Source organism: Pipistrellus hanaki, assembly GCF_964339955.1.
Source record: "Pipistrellus hanaki genome assembly, chromosome: 4".
Classification (NCBI taxonomy): Eukaryota; Metazoa; Chordata; class Mammalia; order Chiroptera; family Vespertilionidae; genus Pipistrellus; species Pipistrellus hanaki.
In genome coordinates, this window is record NC_140506.1 from 64,804,533 (window position 1) to 64,826,914 (window position 22,382).

General features: G+C 38.5%; 1 protein-coding gene across 2 annotated transcripts in view; it reads left to right on the forward strand.

The window, feature by feature from the left end:
• The window catches only part of LOC311620805 (zinc finger protein 474-like), a gene marked incomplete at its 3' end in the record, with an annotated part of 97,057 nt that overhangs the window by 16,038 nt on the left and 58,637 nt on the right, over positions 1 to 22,382 (forward strand). The window contains exon 4 of one of the 2 annotated variants that reach the window (XR_014794745.1): positions 20,898 to 21,108. The exons of the other annotated variant lie outside the window; for it this stretch is intronic. Of the gene's footprint in view, positions 1 to 20,897; positions 21,109 to 22,382 lie in introns of those variants that run through there. 2 annotated transcript variants of the gene reach the window in all.

Sequence of the window (22,382 nt, forward strand, 5' to 3'; positions counted from 1 at the left end):
ATGACCATGCATTGGTTTCATATACACACACATGTTTGATTCATCATTATAACAAAGTGTACCTCTTGACTCTGGTTTTCTAAATCCCCCAAGCTGCCCACCTGCAAGAGTGAAGAGAAAGATCCCCTATTAGTATTCTGATACTAAAAACATTTTATTTATGCATTTTCTATCTTGTTGATAAGGCTGAAAACAACTAATTACTTTTTAAAACTTGCTATTAAACAGGCCAAATAACTCTAGTTTTTCAGATTTTTCTTTAGCAGGAAGAGGTCTTTGAAAGAAGAGGTCATTTACTAATGTCAGATTTGAAAAACATACTTATTAAACATTGAACAGATTTTAGCTGTTGTAGCTAATATATGAGTCACCTCATATGATTTAGTAAATTGCTAAATGATTATGTGGACCATACTTTGTAATTTTAATTTTTAAAATTAAATACAAATTGCCACTTAAAGGAAAGACCCAAATACTATATGGCTCTGACCAGATCAACATTACTATTATAAAACTATCAGCCTCCAAGTAATGGATGTTAGGAAGCAGAGAAGAGGATCTGATTTTAAGCTTGAAACTGGGCAATGTGCATGCAAGTACTTGATTGATTCCATAGTCTTTAACTAGTAAATTGGATGATTATTCTGGAACTTCTGATGCATAGATTGTGTGTTCTTTGCTTCCTCTTTATATACCAACCAAGACCCCCAAATTTAGAGAGAGGAATAAAGAGTTGGAAACATCGATGAGAGAGAAACATCGATCAGCTGCCTCCTGCACACCTCCTACTGGAGATGTGCCTGCAACCAAGGCACATGCCCTTGACCGGAATCGAACCTGGGACCCTTGAGTCCGCAGGCCGACGCTCTATCCACTGAGCCACACCGGTTTGGGCAAGACCCCCAAATTTAATAAAAATAAAATTAATTTCTTTTTCTCTCATACTACAGGAATGCTAGACAAGTGTCATCTTGCTACCAAAAATAATTTTAAAAGGAGTTAGGAGTGTATGCTTATTTCTAAATTAAAATTTTAAAATTGTGTTTTCAAATCAATAAAAACATATTAAGGCCTATTAGATATAAGCCAACAAATATAAAAAACCATCTTTGCCATCAAAGAGTCTAAAATGTAGCTAAAGGTAAGGAGAAAACACTTCAAATGAGAGAAATTAAAAACAGAATAAAAACATAAAATAACTATTTTATGGAAGAGGCACATGGCAGTACATGGCGAAGTGAACAAGGAACATTCCAGACATTGTTTGCCATGGGAAATCATGGGTTCATCATCATCTGAGCTAGTTGGGCAAGCTTTTCTTCAAAGAAATAAGACTGGAGTTTGGTCTTGCAGGGTTGTGTAACATGCACCAAATGTTTGGCGAGACCTAGGAAACGCACAATTGCTTTTAATAAATTGTTGGTCTGATGTTCTCTATTCGGAGAGTCAATATGTTCAAAGAATGCACTTTGCCAGTAAAAAGTCAGTCCCTTTAGATGGTGATGTTGACAGCTCTGCCAGGGGGTTGTGCTTCTCCCAGGCCAAACAGTGTGACTGAAGTCTGAAGGAGTCAGTCAGAAATAGACCGCTTGTCGGAACTGGGATATGTTTGCGGAACTGTGTTGAAGCACCTGTGCCCGCCCTTGTCTGGACGTAGTTATTAATCCTTCGTTTTCCCAGGTGGTGCACTGGTTCACAGATGTTACTGGAGGGAAAGAAAATGTTCAGTGTTTATGCAGCAAATCTGCTCTGAAGAAACCATTATGCTCAAGTGAGGAAATGCCATAGTTATTTTGGTATTCCTTTAATTTTGGAAGTCTGTATTATTTGCAGGGCTGACCAAAAGACTTTTTAAAAAAATCCACAAATAAACATTAAATTCCTGTTTAATATGGTGGAGGTTACTGGGCTTTGAAAAACAAAAGAACAGTCAGTCACTCTTGTTCCCACCCAAAGAGCTAGAGGCCTTTCTCCTAACCCAGAAATCTCCTAAGAGGAGGCCTATCTTATTTCTGACTTGGAATATCTACCTCAAAAGGTAGGCTCTGCAGGAGGCCTTTTCTATTCCCAACGTTTCTGAAACTGGTAGCAAAGAGATAAAGCTAAGAAGTTTCCAAAATCAATGTCTCCTCGACAGGCAGTCAAAAAATTTCCAGCTCAAAAATTTATCTCTAACTCTTTTTAATGTTAATCTTTTCTGATCTGGATAATAAAGAAGAATGCATTTGAGTTCTTTACCCCTTTAAATGCCTATGAAAACGTTTATTATTGCTCAGAAAATTCAGACAGAGGAATAGTAACTTATCATTTTTTCCACACATGTTGGACCTGTGTTAATTGGCAAGTTGAAGTAATTCTAGACTCATTTGGGGTCACCTGTTCTTGGATGATTTTGAATAAAAGCTAGTGCAAAGTCCTCTCAAAGATTTTTATGTAGAAATAGTTTGGAATTATGGGAGGGTGTCTTTTTATCTTTGGTTACCTTTGATCTTAACTTCTATTGAATTTCTTATCTCCACTCTTCATTCCACCTATACTGTATGACACTGACTCATGCTCTCCCAAATACCACTGAGCCAGAGTTGTGTGTGGAGAATTTCCTGAATATTTGCAACAAAAGGTATGAGTGGGATGAGGTGGAGCACTTCATGCTGAATATTAGATATTCCTCTTTGTGACAATACTCTAGACATCTCTATAACCAACTGAACCTCTTTGCTAAAAGACCTAGCTTACCCCCACTCTGCAGCTTTCATATTATCCTTCAGATCTCCTTGCCCCCTTCTTAAAGTTTTACTGGCCCCCAAATTCAAGATTCCCATGGAGTAATTCCTCTCTAACTTGCCCCAGAGCAGTGCTGCACAATAGAACTTTCTGTGATAATGGAAATGCTCTATAATCTGTACTATACAATGTGGTACCCACATGTGGCTATTGAGCACTTGAAATGAATGAAATGTCACACTTATTTTTTTTTAATTTCATACTGTATACTAATAGTCTGTTTAATTGTCTATATCCCTTTAGGTCAGTTAATACTTCTTATAGTGTCAGGAACGTTTTAGATATTCACTAGATTTTTTCTTATGTATGAGTTAGTAGTAATGCACGAGTCATCTTTAAGGAATGGCAGATAAACTAGTTTAACTGGAATTTAGGATATGGGAAGGATAGGCATGAAAGATATGAGAAAAAGATGGTTAGGTGTCAGATTGGGTTCCCTGAACACAAATTCTGAGATAAGATTTTAGTGCAGAAAGTTAATTGGGGAATGCTCTTGGGGTTCTCTCTTGTAAGGGATTTAGGAAGGCAGGATGTGGCAGACAGAGAAGTTGGACTGAAATGAAGCTGCAACAGAGCTCTCAGCTAATCCACATGGCATTCAGAAGCTAGCTTAACTCTACAAAGTTGTCCTAAATTGAGACAATGGGCCTGGGCCATTATATATACCCTTAGCAATCAGTTATTGGATGAGGGCTGCCTCTGGAGAGGAAGCAAAATTTGGGCCAAATAACTTCTTTAGCCAGAGCAATTTCTGGGAAGGAATTTAACTATGACCTGCTGGAAGCCAACTGTGGTATTTGGGGAATGAATACTCAAGGGGGATCTGGGTGGCACACCACAGCATCCATGACACTAAGCATAGTACATGTCATATTGAGGAATTTATGATATCATTGAAGGTGTTTATGTAGAGAAGTATTGTGACTCAGAGATATGTTTAGGAAGATTAATCTGGCTGAGGTGTTTAGTTTGAATTGGAGGTAGAGAAACTGGAGATAGAGAGGACTGTGGGAAACTTTTGAAATAGTTCAGGTAAGGAAACACAGACCTGAGCAAGGGTGTTGGTAGTGGAAATGGAAAAGACATATTTTGGTTGCAAGAGATATGACAATGCTAGAATTCACAGACATCACACTTATTTTTAGTTAATTTACATTTGCATTCAATAGCTACACTGTGGCTAGAAATAATATTGGATAGCACAACTCCAAACCATCCAACATTGAACAAGAAAGAGGCTACTTTTTTCCAAGCCAACAGACTTATTAAAACCTTTTTCTCAACACAGATATGTGAAAACAGGAATATAAAAAACAGGAATAATTTTATTTCTTTCCGCTTACTAAATATCTAATATGTGTGCATGTGCATGAAGCTTAGCCATAAAACTTTTAAAAAGGGAGAAAAAAAATAACCTTCAGCATTCTATTGCCCCATCTTTGCTCTTTTAAATCTGTTCTTTTGAATGTAAGCTTGTAATGCTACTGTCCAAATGCAAATTAGTAAACCATGATTCTGTACTGAAGTACCTGACAAGTAACTTCTTAGAGTAGCCAATTTAATATATCTAAGTCATGGTTTTAAAATATATAATTTTTGTTTTATATGTGTATACTATAGGCCTGGTGCATGAAATTTGTGCATGGGAGGGAGGGGGCCTTCAGCCCAGCTTTCACCCTCTCCAATCTGGGACCTCTGGAGGGATGTCTAACTGCTCGTTTAGACCCAATTCTACTAGCATCGGGCCTAAATGGGCAGTCAGACATCCCTCTCACAATCCAGGACTGCTGGTTCCCAACTGCTCGCCTGCCTGCCTTCCTGATTGCTCCTAACTTCTTCTGCCTGCCAGCCTGATCATCCCCTAACCACTCCCCTGCCAGCCTGATTGCCCCTACCTGACCTCCCCTGCAGGCCTGGTCATCCCCAACTGCCTCCCTTGTAGGCCTGGTCCCTTCCAACTGCCCTCCCCTGATGGCCTGATCATCCACAACTGCCCTCCCTTGCAGAGCTGGTCCCTCTCAACTGTCCTCCCTTATTGGCCATCTTGTGGCGGCCATCTTGTATCCACCTTGTGTGTTTGAGTGATGGTCAATTTGCATATTACTCTTTTATTAGATAGTATACACTTATTTTTTCTTTTGTCAATTGCCTCTCAGGAAGTTTGGCATTCTATACAATAGGATCACGTGCTTAATTTTCAGCTTAATATTCTTCCCTTTCAATGAACTGAATGTATCTCTGCTAAGGGGATGTCGGTACATCTAATTATTATTTCTTTTGCTGTGAAGTATAATCTCTGGAGCACTATGATTCTTTTAGAGGATGTTTCACTTATCCCTAGAGTGTAGTTTTGTTTTACAATATATATTTGCCTTCTACATTCCTTCTTTTAAATGTTTATTACAAATTTTAATCTTAAACAGATGGGTTTTGTTTTGGGGACAGAGTGTGCATTTCATAGATGCTCTGAACACTCTCTTCACACACAAAAAAACTACTTACTTTAAGCCAAGACCTGACATGATATTTCCTTTCTGAAACATTCCCTTAGTTAGCTATTTGCTTGTTCTACCTTTATGTGTTTTTTTTTTCTTTCTGCATTTGGCACCCAATCATTCCGGTGTTTCTCATAAAAATTTAGCATTTTTATTTACCCAGATCAGAGGAGAATGACACAGGTTGGAGTAGCATTGCCACCTGCCAGGTGTGCCTTCCTTCCTGCTTGGGGAGCCGCATCTCTTTACCCTTCATTCTGTTGGGTAAAGAGAGTTCTGCAAAAGAAACATTCATTATTGGACTAACAATTTATTTCCTGTTAATTCAGCACACTGAACAATATCTCTATTTTTATCTAGTCACTAGTAGTTTTCAGTCTTAGCGATTTATCTTTTAAACTTTCAATAATAATGGTATCAGACTTTTATTTTGTCACGCATAATGTATAATATTGGTTTTTAAATCACAAATATCTTTATAACAGAGTTTAGTTAAAAAGAGTAACAATTACATGAATTAAAATATGGACTAAAGGCAAAAATAACCCACAACCCACTCTAATGCAATCATTAATTTATTTCTTTTCAGATGCATATTTTCTCATGGTTAGAATATTGATTACTATACAGTGTAGTGTCTTGCTTTGCAATCAATTAAAATTTTATTATAAGGTTTTCCCATGTGTGACATAGTCTCCTCAACCTCCTTTTTTATAACATCATTTTAATGGCTACATATTATTCTATTCTATTCAGGTATCACACCATAATTTATTTAAATAACCCCCATTGATTAATATTTGGAATACCTCTGATATTAAGTTTGATAAACTATACTTCTAGAAATCTTTGTGCTTTGTGTTTTTTACATATTTTGTTTAACCTAGTAGTGGAATTATTTATCTATTTATGGGTAATTTATTAATACACCTCATTCAAGTCTAATGCAATATACTGTCCATATTTATTTATTATATGCTTTACTAGGATAGTTAAATTTACCAAGGGTACACTCAATATGTTAGGAAGAGATAATTTTCTATAATATTAAGTACATTACTTAATTTATTCAAAATATCCTTTATGAGTAAGAGGTTTGTGACACAGAAGCAAGACACAGAGTCCAGGTGATTAAAAAGGGGGGAGATTTTAATCTTGCGTTCCCTGGGTGAACCTCGCTGGTCCGAGGGTGGGTCATGGAAGTTCGCTCCAAAAAAGAGGCATAGGTACTTCTTTTATACAGCTGTTTAGTGAGGGGAGGGTGGAGGGCATGAGAGGTGTGGAATCCTGCCTCAAGCCAGGGGGCTAGGAAGGCTCTAGTTATCTTTGTTACCATCTACCTTGCAGATGCTTGTATCTCTACCTAACAGTGAGCACTATGTCAAGTGCTATTCATGATATACTAAGAAGGCAACAATGACCACGGGAGGCACCATCCATTCTTAATGAAGCTTTTCTTATTATGGGTGATACAGACCAGGCTACAAGAGTGACCAGTACTTCGAGTGGGGAAATTGGTGTCCTATGAAAACATATCAATAGAGCTCAAACCCCTGATTCTAGAACCTTATAGGACTTCCTAGAGGGAGTAACAGTTAAGTAATGCCTAACGAATAAGGAAATAACAAACAAGTAGGTGTGGTAGGAAAAGAGGGTACTTCAGACACTGCTAAGGCCATATGAAAGACCATGAAGCAAGGGAGCACATGTGGTGGACAAAACACTAAAAGAAGCAGTGTGCCTGGAGAGGGGATCATGTGTAGGAATATTTGAACATTTCTTTTGCATTTTGTTCAACATTCATCAACAGTTAAGATTTAAGCCTTGATTTATCTATTGAGTTGATAATCCAAGGCTTTCTTTCCAACAAAAGTATTCCTAACCTAATATAAGGCAGTGTAGTGAAGGACCAGTCAAACTGCATCCTTGCCAGCATCAGATGGTATCATTTAGGCTATTTTAATAGCAGGAGAATAAAAAGTTATTCGTTATGTTTATAACTATCATTTCAAGGTTTATGAAGTGATTTAAGGGAAACCCCTAAAGGAAGCCCTGTTCAAAGAGATCTCCCATAATTCTTTTTTCTGAAGACTGAAATTCCTATTTTTCTCTGTTTTGGCATAAGGTATTGAAAGTCCTTGTTAATTTGTAAATTTATTAGTGGAAAGGATTACATATTCGATTGCTTTCAGCCATGAACGCTATAAAAAGTTATTTTTTTCATAGTGGTTAGCAAAGGATGGATCATAGTACAGTTAAATTTTGAATGTGAATTTAGAGATAGAAACAATCCCTAAAAAAGTGAAAACTTTGATGTGGGCATTGGACTTGTGGAAGACTTGGAAAGCAGGGATGGAGAGTGGAAAAATGGTATTACCCCCAAAAGGTAATGAAATGACTCCAAGTCAATATTTCGTTCACATTTTTTCCTAGTCCTGGCCCTGTCCACAGTAGCCATTCTAGAGCAAAGTAGAACATATCTTTGATATGAAACTTAATTTAAACATGAATGTGGGACTTGTTATTGTTGCATGGACGATTTTTCAATGTAATGTAGACCAACAGAATCATGGTTTTCTTCTTATTCTTTAGCTATTAGGCTATGCATGCATATCCCATATCTTAGGAGCCATGCAGAGTTGCATTAAATGGAGAGGGAAGAGGTTAATGCAGTTGTTGGCATCAAATTAGGTGGAGTAATTTTGTTTGTTTGGTTATAGCAATCATCATAACTAAGATTTCCAGTTCTATCATATGTCATTTGCATTTCACTGTTTATGTTCAATGATAGTGATTTAGCTATCATAAACATTCTAATTGTCCTCCTTCTGAGCATATGGTAATCATTTTCATTCTCCACTTCCTACAGTTTTTTCTTGCTTTGGTCAATGAAAAGGGAATGAGAGTGATGTGGGCATTAGTCAGCTGAAGATGAGAATATATAGGTTTCCTTTGAATGATACAACATTAAATAATCGTTGGGAAATGTAGAATTGTGAGAAGTATTGAATGAAGAATAAATTTTCTTAATAATCATAGCAAGAAGGAAAATAGACAATTACAAATTAGTATTTATCTGGCTGCATCCTACCTACCTCATGTAAAAGCCAGGAACCCTCAAATTCTTCTGAAGTAGTCCTTATAGTTGTTAGGAAACTTTGCTGTGCTCCACAGCCTAAGCATTTGACTGCAATGTGCCATTTGTGATATTTTTCTCCAAATTATTATGGCAGTGGTAATGAATAAAGTAGCAATTCTTTCAATAGTGACATCAGAGGTGTTCCTGCTACAAGACTGCAATTGCTGAGCCAAAATACAATGCCACATGCCGAGGGCAATGGCACTGAGACCAAAACTCTGACTATTGCAGTTAATACAAAAGCCCCTCACATTACTATGAGGGTTTCTACCATCCATATACCAATGCTATGGACTCTCAAAAATCTCGTTTATATTAGTTTTTATTCATTTTTGTTTCATTACAATACTCTTTGACTCTAAGTAAAAATATGAGATCATAGTGGCTAGACTAGAGAAACACACAGAAATGGAGGTAGTCTCAGAATCATCCTTACCTTTCGTCCAAATAAACCAATGTATCTAAAACATTTCTTCTTCCCTTCAGAATATTTCACTGCTAGGAGTTGCCTTGGGCCCTTTGAATACAGAGAATTGATAGACTTGATGGAGACTTATCCATTCTTCAGACTTGTCAGTATACTAGGGTGATTGTTGGTTAGACCCAAGCTGGGTATTCACTTACAAATACTTTGAGAGCTTGTAGAGTTTCTTTGATTGTATTTGCAGGAATGTCATGGATCCATCTAAGAAAGTAGTGAACTAAAGAAAATTGAATGGAGTGAAATAGAGGAAAAGAGGATAACTACAATGTAGAGCCACTGTAGAATTTCTTTATAAAGGTACACTCAACAAAAATCATACTGGCAACTAAAGCACCTGCAGTTGTTTCTAAAGAGCAATATTTCAGGCTATTTAAAAATATATATTTCACTGTTGTTCAAGTATACCTACAATCCAGTGTTTCCCAAACTTTTGACATATGTGTACCCCTTCTATAATTTTCATAACGTTGAGTACCCCTCGTACTCATGAGAACGTAGAATTAGGCGCAGCTAAGCATGGTGCAGTGCATATCCCTACCAAACTCCGGTGCAATGCGTACCCCCACCAAACGTCCCGTACCCCTGGGGGTACGGGTGCCACACTTCGGGCGGGAGCCATCTGATGAATGAGTGTGCCAGAGACCCTTTGTCCCCCCCGCCCAAATGCATTCTTTACTTCTTTATTTAGTAATAAAATATGAGTTTTATCTGGGCACTTGTTCCTTAAAGGCTCTGATGGTTCTGAATGAGAGAGACATCCTTGCCATTTCTTATTTTTTCCTTCTAGCTGGTTAGATCAGAGATATATTGTAGAAACTTGATAGGTACCTTAAACCATGAGTCAGCAGCTCCATAACGGTGGAGCAACAAAGATACAAGAAGCCTGAGTCCCTGACACCATGAAACTGCTTCTTAGTCTTGGACTGTTTTCACTCAGACTATTAAGTGAGACATAAATAAATTTCTATCTAATTTAACCTATTGTTATAATTATTTTTTTTTACAGCAGTTAAGATTGTAACCTAACTGATTGATGCAATGAGAAAATTGAGACCATAAAAAGAATGCTACCAAATATTTAGGCAAAACTGGGAAGATCAGAGTTCTTTTTGCAATAAAAGATACTTACCCGTATTTTCCGGCGTATAAGACGACTTTTGAAACGGAAAAAAAGTCAACCGAAAATCGGGGGCAAAAGACCAAAATTGCACAAAAATTACCTGCAGATCTTGACGGCAAAGTAAGTCTTTTCTTTGAAGTGGGGGGTAGTCTTATACAGCGAATATAGGCCTAAACATGTTTTAACTGTAAAATTAGGGGGTCGTCTTATACACCGAAAAATATTGTGAGGTAAAGCAAAATAATAAAAATGTATATTGACAAAGTTATACCACTCATTGTTTATTCTCTACTAAGAGAAGCAAGTGTGAGATTTTTCCAAAATAATACACATTAGTTAATTTACTCTAATTCTGTAATCCACATCCATAGTATCAAACATCAGAAAATGCTGTTGAATGCCCCCAATCATGGGAAATAATTATTCCCTCATTCCTCAGAATAGGTTCATTAGAATAATGAAACTCTTCATTCTTCTATTCCCCACTTCTGTGCCAGTCATTAAAAACCAAATTGCTACCATCCTAAGAATAAGTTTCTCTCCCAGCAACACATAACTGAATGCTCTCTGCTCCTAGAAGATTCACAACCATAGAATTACCATCGTCCAGGCCCAGTGACTGTAGGCCATGGGCTGTAGACATGGCATCTGCTGCTGGCTGATTGGTTATCAGTCCAGTCCTGAATGGATCAGCTTAGTTCGGGTAATAAATAAAAAATAGTTTGGTTGTATGCAATAGGAAACATGACAAATAGTGATTTAAGCCATAATGATAGTCATTATCCCATTAATGACATCATTGAACACAAGGACACTTTTTATTTTTCTACTTTGCTCTTCTCAGCATGTTGGCTTCCACCCCTCCTGGACAGAAGATGGCTGATGCAGCCCACACTTGCATCCCTCTTCAATCCTATTCTAAAGCCATAAGCTGGAGGAAAGGACAGGAAGCAGCTTTTTCCTTGCACATCTCAGTCCAAATCAAGGAGGAAAGGTGGAAGGAAGGATTGGAAATTAATATATATATATATATTAGTCTCTTGCTAGATGACCTTTAATAACTTGCTACTAAAATTGTGGCCCTCAGATCACACAGTTCATCACCTGGGAACTCATTAAAAATAATACTTCAAGCCCCACCCTGATTAATGATCCAGATTCTGTATTTTAACAAGATCCTGGGTGATTTGAAGGCACAGAAACACTTGAGAAGCCCCACTCTGACTTCTTTTATCCTTTTAGCCAGGGCTTGATAACACAACTATCCTTGGTGAAAGGAAGCATTGGAAATTAATATTCCTTTTTTTTTTTTTTTTAGCCTCTTTAGTGGTAAACAGGAAAGGGCAAATGAGGTAGAGAATGGCTGTTGGTGGCTGAATGGCTCCCAGGATCTGCCTCAGTATTTCTCCAGAGACAGTGTGCAGAGCTCCACGCTCCCTGCAGTGCAGTGCTGCCCAGGGTGGCATCAAGTTCATGGACCCTTTGAAACCTGCCCAGAGAATGAGGCACTGGCCCCACCAGTGGTATTTTTAACAGCAGGTTGAAACTTTACCCACGTGATTTTGGAAAGCTTTCTTGTTTTTCACAATCTTGAGGTTTAAGAGCCCTGTCTAACCCAAGTATGCCGTTGGAAAGTAAAAGGAAAAACATTAAAGCTAGTATAATTGAAGGGAAGGTGAAAATTGTAAAATAACAGGCTTCTTTTCAGTTGTTATGAAAAAATTTTTCACTAAAACACCAATAAAATCTATTTTATGTATTATATATATATATTTCTGCTATGCATTAATTTTTTGGCTTTGATGAAAGTTTATTAAGAAAGTTGTTTATAAATATGAAATAACTAGCATTGTGAGATTTGAGCCTGATTTTTCTTTTTATTTTAAGTTTCTAAATTTTATTTTATTGTTTAAAGTATTACAAATAGTAGTATATATATGTCTCCTTTTTTCCCCCATTGACCTTCCCCCAGCCTCCCCTACCCCCTGGCACTTGCCGTCACCCTCCCCACCGAGTGTCTGCGTGTAGAGGGCCTCCTGAAAAGGCACATGGACTCACTTTAAATTGTCAGCGGAGCCTGAGGCACTGGCAGAGTACCTTTGTCCAGGTGTCAGCAGGGGCGGGTCTAGATATGTAAATCCAGTAATGCTAGAGCCTAGTTAAGAATGCAAATAAGCTCCTTTGACCCTATAAATAAAACTGCATGGCTTGGGGGGTCGCCTTGCTACCTCTCTATCAGAGAGGATGGCACCCTCCCAGCGCCCAGCTTGATGAATCTATTTCTGCCTCCTGGTCTCCTTTCTTTCTTTCTTTCTTTCTTTCTTTCTTTCTTTCTTTCTTTCTTTCTTTCTTTCTTTCTTTCTTTCTTTCTTTCTTTCTTTCTTTCTTTCTTCCTTCCTTCCTTCCTTCCTTCCTTCCTTCCTTCCTTCCTTCCTTCCTTCCTTCCTTCCTTCCTTCCTTTTCTTAATCCCCAGCTCCTCCACACAGGAACCTGTCATTTTCTGTGATGGACACAGAAAACAGAGAAACAGCCACCCCCCCCCCCCCGCCCCCCGCATCTGTGTCCATTGGTTATGCTTATATGTATTCATATAAGTCCTTTGGTTGATCTCTTACCAACCCCCCCCCCAAATCTCCCCAGCCTTCCTGCTGTAGTTTGACAGTTTGTTCAATTCTTCTTTGCCTCTTTATTTTTGTTCCATCAGTATATAATGTTCTTTATATTTCACAAATTAGTGAGATCATGTGGTATTTTTCTTTTACTGACTAGCTTATTTCACTTAGCATAATGCTCTCCAGTTTCATCCATGCTGCTGCAAATGGTAAGAATTCCTTCTTTTTTACAGCAGCATAGTATTCCATTGTATAGATGTACCACAGTTTTTTAATCCACTGATCTGCTGATGGGTACTTGGGCTGTTTCCAAACCTGATCTATTGTAAATTGTGCTGCTATGAACATAGGGGTTGCATGTATCTTTTCTGGTTGGTTTTTTTGTTTTCTTGGGATATATTCCTAGAAGTTGTATTACTGGATCAAATGGCAGTTTCATTTTTAATTTTTTGAGGAAACTCCATACTGTTCTCCACAGTGGCTGCACCAGTCTGCATTCCCACCAGCAGTGCAGGAGGGTTCCTTTTTCTCCACATCCTCGCCAGCACTTGTCATTTGTTGATTTGTTGATGATAGCCATTCTGACATGTGTGAGATGGTACCTCATTGTTGTTTTTATTAGCATCTCTCAGATGATTTGTGACCTTGAGCATGTTTTCATATGTTTCTTGGCTTTCTATATGTGCTTTTTCAAAAAGTGTCTATTTAGGTTCTTTGCCCATTTTTTTTAAAAAAGTATATTTTATTGATTTTTTACAGAGAGGAAGGGAGAGGGATAGAGAGCTAGAAACATCGATAAGAGAGAAACCTAGATCAGCTGCCTCCTGCACACCCTTACTGGAAATGTGCCCACAACCAATGTACAAGCCCTTGACCGGAATCGAACCTGGGACTTTTCAGTCTGCAGACCGATGCTCTATCCACTGAGCCAAACTGGTTTTGACCCATTTTTTGATTGGTATGTTATCTTCCTTTTGTGAGTTGTATGAGTTCCCTGTAAACGTTGTAGAGAGAACATTTACAGGGAACTTCTCAGAGATAACATTGGCAAATATGTTCTCCCATGCAGTGGGCTTTCTTGTTGTTTTGCTGATGGTTTCTTTTGCTGTGCAGAAACTTTTTATTTTGATGTAATCCCATTTGTTTATTTTCTCAGTTTTCATTGCCCTAGAACAGGGGTCTTCAAACTATGGCCCGCGGGCCACATGTGGCCTGCAGAGGAGTCTGATCCGGCCCGCCAGGTTTTTTGGGCAGTGAGTGCAGCCGAGGTGTTACAGTAGGAATTAGTAGTTCATATAGTCCGGCCCTCCAGCTCTCTGAGGGACCGTGATCTGGCCCCCACTTTAAAAAGTTTGAGGACCCCTGCTAGAAGCTGTATCAGTAAAGATATTGCTACAACAAATATCTACTACCCTGTTTGCCCGAAAATAAGGCAGTGTCTTATATTAATTTTTTCTCCCAAAGTTGCGCTAGGTCTTATTTTCAGAGGATGTCTTATTTTCGGGGAAACACAGTATTTTGTTGCCTATGACTTCTTCTAAGATTTTTATGGCTTCCCATCTTACGTTTAAGTTCTTTATCCATTTTGAGTTTATTTTTATGTATGGTGTAAATTGGTCTAGTTTCTTTTTTTTTTTTGCACGTATCTGTCCAATTTTCTCAATATCATTTATTGAGGAGACTATTGTCTCATTGTATGCTCTTGCCTCCTTTGTCAGCTATTAATTGAGCCTTGTGGTTTGGGTCAATTTCTGGGTTCTCTGTTCTGTTCCATTGGTCTATATATTTGTTCTTGTGCCAATATCAGGCAGTTTTGAGGACAGTGGCTTTGTAGTATAGCTTGATATATGGTATTGTGATCCCTCTTACATTGTTCTTCTTTCTCAAGATTGATGCATCTATTTGGATTCATTTTTTATTTCAGATGAATTTTTTTGAGAGTTCATTCTAGGTCTTTGAAGAATGCCATTGGTATTTTAATGGGGAGTGCATTGAATTTATAGATTGTTTTGGGTATTATAGACATTTTAATGATGTTGATTCTACCAATCCATGAACATGGTATATTCTTCCATGTCTTCTCTCTCTCTCTCTCTCTCTCTCTCTCTCTCTCTCTCTCTCTTTTGCGTCCTGATCACAATGGCTAGTACTTCCAGTACTATGTCAAACAGGCATTCTTAGGGGAAATGGTTTTAGTTTTTGCCCATTGAATATGATGTTAGCTGTGGGTTTGTCATATATGGCTTTTATTATGTTGAGGTATGATCCTTCTATTCCCACCTTGCTAAGAGTTTTTATCAAGAAAGGGTGTTGGATTTTGTCAAATGCTTTTTCTGCATCAATGGATATGATTATATGGTTTTTATGGTTCAGTTTGTTTATGTGGTGTATCACATTTATTGATTTGCAGATATTGTACCATCATTGCATCCCCGGAATAAATCCCATTTGGTCATGCTGTATGATCTTTCTAATGTAATGCTGGATTTGATTTGCTAGAATTTTGTTGAGAATTTTGGCATCTATGTTCATGAGAGATATTGGCCTGTAGTTCTCTTTTTTTGTGTGTGGTGTCTTTTACTGGTTTTGGGATTAGAGTAATGCTGGCTTTGTAGAAAGAGCTTGGAAGTATTCATTCCTCTTGAAATTTTTGGATTAGTCTGAGGAAGATATGTTTTATTTCTTCTTTGAATGTTTGATAAAACTACCCTGTGAAGCCGTCTGGTCCACGGCTTTTGTTTGTTGGAAGTTTTTTTTTTCATTATTGCTTCAATTTCCTCCATAGATATATAGGCCTATTCAGATTTTTTTATTTCTCCTGGTTGAGTTTTGGAAGGTCATATTTTTCTAGGAATGTGTTCATTTCTTCTAAGTTGACCAGTTTGTTGAAAATGAGTTGCTCATAGTATTTTTTTGTATGATTCTTATTTTGTGGAGCCTGTTGTTACTTCACCTCTTTCATTTCTGATTTTGTTTATTTGGGTCCTCTCTTTTTGTTTCTTGATGAACCTGGCCAGAGGTTCATCAATCTTGTTTATCCTTCAAACAACCAGCTTTTAGTTTCATTGATCTTTAGTATTTTTTTTTTTTTTTTTTTTTTTTTTTTTTTTTTTGGTCTTTATGTCATTTTTTTCTGCTCTCATCTTTATTATTTCCTTTCTTCTGCTCACTCTGGGTTTTTCTTGTTGTTTTCTTTCTAATTCTTCAAGTTGCAGATTTAGATAGTTTATTACCAGTTTTTCTTGTTTTTTTCATGTGGTCCTGTAATGCTAAGAACTTCCTGGTCAGGACTGCTTTCACTGTGTCCCAAAGATTTGGGATTGTCATGTTTTCATTGTTGGTTGTTTCCAGGATGTTTTTTATTTCTTCTTTGATCTCTTTGGCAACCCACTCATTGTTTAATAGTATGCTATTCAGCCTCCAAATGTTTGAAGTTTTGTGACTGTTTTTATTGTAGTTAATTTCTAATTTTATTCCATTGTTATCTGAGAAGACACTTGATATGATTTCATTCTTCGTGAATTTGGAGAGACTTTGCCTGTGTCCCAATACGTGTTCTATATTTGAAAATGTCCCTTGTGCTCTTGAGAAGAATGTATATTCTATAGTTTTGGGGTGGAATAGCCTAAAGATATTGATTAAGTCCATCTGATCTAGTGAGTCATTTAGGATTGCTGTTTCTTTGCTAATTTTTTGCTAGTATGTTAAGCTCCATGTCAGTCACTGGTGACTGACACTATACTTTCCATCTGGAAAACAAAACAGGCTTAGTGCTTAACGTGCTAGAGGATTTGTCTAGTAATGTTAATGGGGTATTAAAGTCTCCTATTATGATTGTATTGCTGTCAAATTCTTCCCTGATATATTCCAGAAGTTTTTTTTTTTAATGCATTTAGATGCTCCTGCATAATGTTCACCAGAGTTATATCCTCTTGTTGTATCAATCCCTTTAAAATTATGAAGTGGCCTTCCTTGTCTCTTGTTATGGTCTTCACTTTGAGGTCTATTTTGTCAGATATAAGTATTGCTACCACAGCTTTTTTTTTTTTTTTTTTTTTTTTTAATCATTTCCATTTTCCTGATAGATATTTTTCCATCCCTTCACTTTCAGTCTGTGTGAGTCCTTTGTTCTGAGGTGGATTTTCTGTAGACAGAATATATATGGGTCATGTTTTCTTATCATTTAGTCATTTGATGTCCTTTTATTGGAGCATTTTGTCCATTTACGTTTAATGTTATTATTTACTAGAGGCCCGGTGCATGAAAATTCATGCACTGGAGGGGGGTGGTCCCTCAGCCTGGCCTGCCACCTCTCATAGTCTGGGAGCCCTCAAGGGTGGGAGGCAACCCAGCAATCAGGGAAAGGCGATGCCCCCATCACACCACTGCTGCTGCCACTGCCGGCAGCTCAAGCCTCAGCTGGCCATGGTTACCTGAGCCTTGGGCGGCCCTGAGTTGCTGGAAGATGCCACCTGAGACTTGCCTGTGCCTCGGGTGGCCCTGGGCAGCTGGGTAGCTGCCATCCGAGGCTTGCCTGCACCTTGGGCCAATTCTGGGCAGCTGGGGGGCTGAAGGGACTGGGGGACTCTGAAGACAGGCATGCAGCACAGCCAGACCCACCTGGGGGCAGGCCCCACTGTGCCACATGCCTGCCACCACAGCGGGGCTGAGAAGACTAGGTGCCATCAGTTTGGGGCTTTGGGAGCTGCCATCTTTGGGGGCGTGACAGTCAATTAGCCTATTCCCTCTTTATTGGCGTGGGCACCACCATCTTTGTGAGGGCATGATGGGCAATTAGCATATTCCCTTTTTATTAGATAGGATAGGTACTTATTTGTGCTTTATGCCTGTGTTTCTTCCTCCCTTTCCATTTCTTTCTTTCTTTCTTTCTTTCTTTCTTTCTTTCTTTCTTTCTTTCTTTCTTTCTTTCTTTTTTTCTTTTTTTCTTTTTCTTTTTCTTCTTCTTTTTTTTTTTTTTTTTTTTTTTTAGCATTCCCTCTAGCATTTCTTGCATTGCTGGCTTGGTAGTGATAAATTCCCTTAGCATTTTTTTTTTTTTAAATCTGTGAAGCTCCCGATTTCTCTTTCAATTTTGATTGATAGCCTTGCTGGATAGAGTATCCTTGGATGCATTCCTATGTTTTGCATTGCTTTGTATACTTCATTTCATTCCCTCCTAGCTTGATGTATTTATGTTGAAAATCATTTGATAATCTGATGGGACTCCTTTGTAGGTAACTCTCTGTCTCTGTCTTGCAGCCTTTAGGATTCTCTCTTTGTCGTTAACATTTGCCATTATAATTACAACGTGTCTTGATGTAGGTCTTTTGGGATTCATCTTGCTTGGAAATCTCCATACTTGTGTAACTTTTTTCTTCCCCATATCAGGGAACTTTTCTGCCATTATTTCTTCAAATAGATTCTCTAATCCTTGTTGCTCTTATCCTTCTGGCATCCCTATTATATGTATATTACTTCATTTTGTGTTGCCCCAGAGCTCTCTTAGGCTCTCCTCCTGCTTTTTATTTTTTTTCCTCCAGTTGGTGTTCAAATTGGGCTTGTTTCTCTACCTTATCTTCTAACTCACTAATTCGGTCCTCTGCTTCTTCTAGTCTACTGTTGAAGCCTTCCATAGCATTTCTGATTCTACTTATATCACTTTTGATTTCCTCCTGGATTTTGCATAGGTTGTTGATTTTTCTGGTACATCCAGTTTAAGAATGTATGACCATTACTCTGAATTCTTTTTCTGTCATATTGCACACCTTAGTTTCACTTATTTCTTTTCTTAGCAATTTCTCTTTTTCTTTCCTCAGGGGATTGTTTTCTTGTTTTCCCATTCTAACTATCACCAGAAGGTTCAAACACTGAGTTGAAGGGGCCTGAGCATATGCAGTGGGAGCATTGCATCACCCAAGTGTTACTGAAGAGCTCTGACACTGAGATGTGTGGCTGCCATGGGTCGGTGAGAGCAATGCATGCAGAGAATCAGTGTCACCATCACTCAGTGTGGCCTTGTGCATGCACCTAGAATCAGGGACCCTGCATATGCCACACTGAAAAAAAAAAAAAAAGTCCCTGTGGGCGTACACTGAAAATCAGACTTCCCTAGCTTGCACCAGGAGTCAGAGACCCTGTGTGCATGCACTGAGAATCGAGTATTGGAGTCTCTGTCATTTGGTGCGGCCTCACACCTTGAATCAGAGTCCCTATGAGGGCATAAGCTGAGAACTGGAGTCACAGGTGCTCATTGTGCATGCACTGAAAATCAGGGATCCCGTGTGAGCACAATGATAAACAGAGTCCCAACATGTGCTCACTGAGAGTCAACTCACTGGTGCTCAGTGCTACCTCTCACGTGGAGAATCAGGGTCCCTAGTCTGCCTTGGAGGGGGGAAGGGGGAAAGGGGGGGTGGAAGAAGAGTTGCACAGCATTTAGCCTGATTTTTAAATGAGAACTGTGTTGTTACAAGGTTGAGCCATTAATAAGCTACATCTTCTTAAGTGTTCCATGAAGTAAAATTCTAATGAGCTTGCCAATCATACAAAGTAACAAAACACAATAATAAAATAGCATATAGAAAAAAAAGGATAAAAGGGGGAATTCTCATTCTTGGAGCAAAGACCTTGTAAACTTGAATTTAAACCAATTTTGGTTTGACTTTCTGGTGATTATGTGATGATTTATGTATGGAAACATAAAAATAACTTAACAACAACAAAAAAATTTAGGCTGTTATAAAGAATAAAAAGGTTTCTTTGAGCAAAGGAGGAATTACAATGTGGAGCACAGATTCAAGTAGTAACCTAAATTTATTTGCAAAGAAAGGCAGGGTTAATAAAGGGTAAAGTCATAAGAGATATTATCATTTATGTCCTTCAACATCAATGTAAATGGAAGAAGCTGGCTAGATCAATTGGGATTGGTTAGGTCTGTTATGTAAACAAGGATGCTAGTTATCAAAATTGGTTCCTTTCAATGTAAAGTATGCAGATGGTCTGGTCATCATGATGAGTAGGAAATAAAGTCCACATAGCAATCATGGATCCAGAATGCTGTTGTTCTGCTTTGGGATGAATTTAGCAACTTAACAATAATTCCAAGAAGTGCATAAGTCCCACTTCTTCAATGGCCTCCCCACTGTTTCAAGGGACTCTCTTAGTAATGCTTACTGCATTTTATTTTCTTCATTATTATAACAGATGTCTTTTTTTCTCCCATCATCAAATACCTGGACACAAAATACTTCTGGTCTCAAAATACCCCTGCATATTTATTTAAAACCTCCTAAATCAGTCATCTTTCCCACAGTTTATTTAAAGGGCATTTTGAGAATGGGTTTTAGGCTACATTCCCATTTCTTACCAAACAAATCTTTATTTTGTTTAATTCCATGGAAAATGTATGTTCCCAATGAAGCTATCTCTCTTGTTTTTGCCTTGCCTGTTTGATTTAATAGAATAAACTGGTATAACTTTAGAAAAAATAGAATCTTTTCAGGAAAGAAACAGAGGAATCTTCTATAGGGAGATGGCTGTTTGATTTCAGAAATTCTGCAGAAACACTCAATAGTGTGCCCTCTGATCAAAAGTGCAAATGAGTCAGTGGCCGTGTGCAGGGGAGCAAAGAATTGGAGGACAGGTCACGCCTTACAGAGCTTGGCATGTTTTAGGTGCACATAGCTCTCATGAAATTGGCTGGGAGGCCCCTACAGAGATCTGCTGGCAGACGGTGGTGCCCACTAAAACAACTGTGACTTTCAATAAAAATTCATGCCACCAGTGCCAAAGCAAACTTGTGAAAATTGTCCACTTTCAGGCAACCCGGACAAAAACCTTAGGAGGGCTGAAGTCACTATGTAAAAAGCTCTCTATAGCCAGGATAAATGTATCTCTGATTTATCTGAATGCAGGTTCTTGTAAATGGCAGAGCCACAGTTAGCCAAATTTTCATTTCATACCTGAAGCCTGCATTTCACTCCACCTAATCTGGCTACTCAAATCAGTGAGGCTCCTTAGCCCTTGTTCTCTGAGATGCTAAATGGAGATTTCAGGAATGGAGGAAAACTGGATCTTGAATTTAAAGGCTTGGTGGTTAATTAGGGGTTTGGGGAAGAGTCCTGTTTTTATTCTTTCAGATAGATGGTGTTCATTGAACTAAAAGGAAAATAATGTTTTCAACAAAGCAAAAAAGCAAGTTCAATTACGAAACCGGAGGCCTTAAGAAAATATTTTTTTCTCTTTTTGGTATTTGAATTTCAGATTCTCGTCAAATGTGAATTGTGTCCAGTCTGCTCAGTGGTAAATCAGAATGTCACCACTTGACCTTGGCAGAGTTACCTGGTAATGAGGATGAAAGGTGTATGGAACAATTTGTGTCTGAGTCACCGACTTTCCCTTCAGCAGCATGAATGTGTCATCTGTTTTGTCATGGCTCATCTTGAGCAATAGTTGTCGCGGAGAGGAATGGGAAGTACAGCAGCCTGCAGGTCAGGAGGTGATGCTCACACTTAGTTTACATCTGTAAATGCATGGATATCCGGGAAGGGTACACAAGAGGCTGGTAACAGAGGTTGCTGAAGGAGAAGGCCCTAGAGTGGGAACCTAGTGAGTCAGGGGTGGGAAAAGAATTTATTTTTTCATGTATGCCCTGTTTTCATTTATATATATATATATTCCATTCAAGAAAATAAGTATAATATCAAGAGAGTGAGAAGGACCATATTTTCTTGGCTCTACATCAAACTGGATGGATATTTTACTCCCTCTGGATGTTAGATGCCTCTTTTCTAAAATGAAGTGAAATAAAATATAGACTTCAGAAATAGTTTTCTTTCTCTCTCTCTCTCCCTGGCCGATGCTTTAATCATTGAGCCACACCAACCAGGGCATAGCTATTAGTTTTTAAAGTAGAAACTTCAAAATTATAGAAAAACAACATTTTTTCATTCTAAGTCTGATGGAGACATAATGTATTGTGAATAATAACAATAGGAACCAAAACCAGTATCTTCCTAGTCAAAAAGTTCATAATTCAATGGCTGTGTATTGGGGACATAAGGCGGGAAGGGGGAAGTTGTTTGGGGTGGAAGTTCCTATGGGTGACAGGAGAGCAGGGTGGCTAAAGGCCCAGGGACTATAACAAGGCACATTTGAGGGCAGAACTTGGTTCAGACCGAGTTCGCCTGACTGGGATTATCACTTCACAAGAGTCTCTGCCTGTCTGTGCTTTATCTAGGAGCAAACTTTGGTGTGGCTGACCTTGTCTTAGTGTTTTCCTGTAACTGGGCTCTGTCCTCACACCCAGAGTATGTACTGGCCCACACTTCAGACAGCTCTTAGCTTTATTCCCACCCACTCTAATTCCATTACAGCCTTCACAGGGGAAGATGGTTCAATTCTCTGTCCTTACACTTTCTCTATCTGTCTTTTGCATTACCAGAGTGACTTCAGCCTTAGTCACACAACTGAGTGTCTGCCGCCTCACTGCTCAGGGAAGGTGATGTGGAAAAGAACGTAGGCTCTGAAGTCAGGCAGGCAGGGCCTGCGTTCACATTTCAAAGGTGTCCTCCCTTATTGGCTACAGAAGGATGACTAAGCTATTTAGACTCTGGGCTGGATACTTCATTTGTAATGCAATCCCTTAGTTAGGCATTGTGAGTCTGGAAAGAGCCAGTGGACACAGCCTATTCTAGAAAGAAAGCCTTCTCATTTGAACACATGGGGAGTCCAGAGCATCAGACTCAG